The following is a 1,031-nucleotide window of genomic DNA, read 5'->3' as shown; positions in this document are numbered from 1 at the left end:
GCTACTCCTATAAGTTCGGTGCCATCATTGCCCCAGCACATCCTGCAGGCAGGACAGATTGTTGGTCAAAGGTTTTGTGACTGGGTTGGTGTTGACATCACTCTTTCAGTACCCTGCAGAGTACTTTCAGCACCAAAGAGGCTAGAATGCATGGGTGAAGACTTCATGAGTGCACTGCTCCACCTGTCCATGTTCAGAGTTGTATGGATGTTGTCCTCAACAATGCTTTCCTCTCTTCCCCACCCCTACCCAACACTGACAGTTTGCAGAGGGAAACATGCCATCCTAGCTTCAGCCTGGGTTGTTTGGAGATCACCATGGGATCCCCTTGGTCAACAACTCAAACGAATGCAAACTAATCCTTCCACTGGAGCCTTGCTTGACTACAAGATGGCCAGTTGAGACTCCGGATTCCGCATTACCAGGAGTCCTCACTAGGATCACCTTCATAGATTCCGTGAAGTTTCCACTGCAAAAAAATATAAAATGTATCACAGTTTTGCATGCCATTCTTTAGCAGGCTCCATGCTAACCTTGTCCATGCCATCCCGATTTTAAGTGTGCTACCAAAGGAAGCACAACCTTTTAAATTTTCATGTGAGTGAAATCATGTAGTACCTTTATTTGTATGTTTGGCGCTTTTTTTTTTTTTTCATTAGCAGAATGATACTTAGTTCCATCAAAGGCATATGGATTCTTCAAATAAAGTAGCAGATGGGGAGATGTTCTTCACTGCATGAATGACTAGGAAATAGCATGTTCTGCAACTTTCTTAATTTCTGTAAGTTGAGAATCCTTATCTTGAAGAATGGTTAAAGAAATCCAAGTGGCAGTAATTCTGTCAAGTTAGTAAGAACATGAGTTGAGGATGCACTAGATAGCAAACTACTTTGGAGGTAAAATTATATATCCAACCTATGTTCATTCCTCTTCCACTACTACTTCTGATTTTAGGGAAGCAGTAGAAAAGAAAATGGCAGTAAATGGGTTAAAATGTAGTACAAGCTGTGAATCACTAATGTAGAAAGGTA

At 41.5% G+C, this 1,031-nt stretch overlaps 1 non-coding gene across 1 annotated transcript; it reads right to left on the bottom strand.

Annotated features, from left to right (window-relative positions):
• Positions 1-475: 475 nt before the first annotated feature.
• Positions 476-577, bottom strand: LOC132654926 (U6 spliceosomal RNA). The gene has a single exon (XR_009592528.1). It is a non-coding gene; the product is annotated as a U6 spliceosomal RNA (small nuclear RNA).
• Between the last annotated feature and the right edge of the window lie 454 nt (positions 578-1,031).

The sequence above is a fragment of the Meriones unguiculatus genome, chromosome 6, assembly GCF_030254825.1.
Source record: "Meriones unguiculatus strain TT.TT164.6M chromosome 6, Bangor_MerUng_6.1, whole genome shotgun sequence".
In the NCBI taxonomy this organism is placed as follows: Eukaryota; Metazoa; Chordata; class Mammalia; order Rodentia; family Muridae; genus Meriones; species Meriones unguiculatus.
This window is presented reverse-complemented; position numbering and strand designations above follow the sequence as displayed.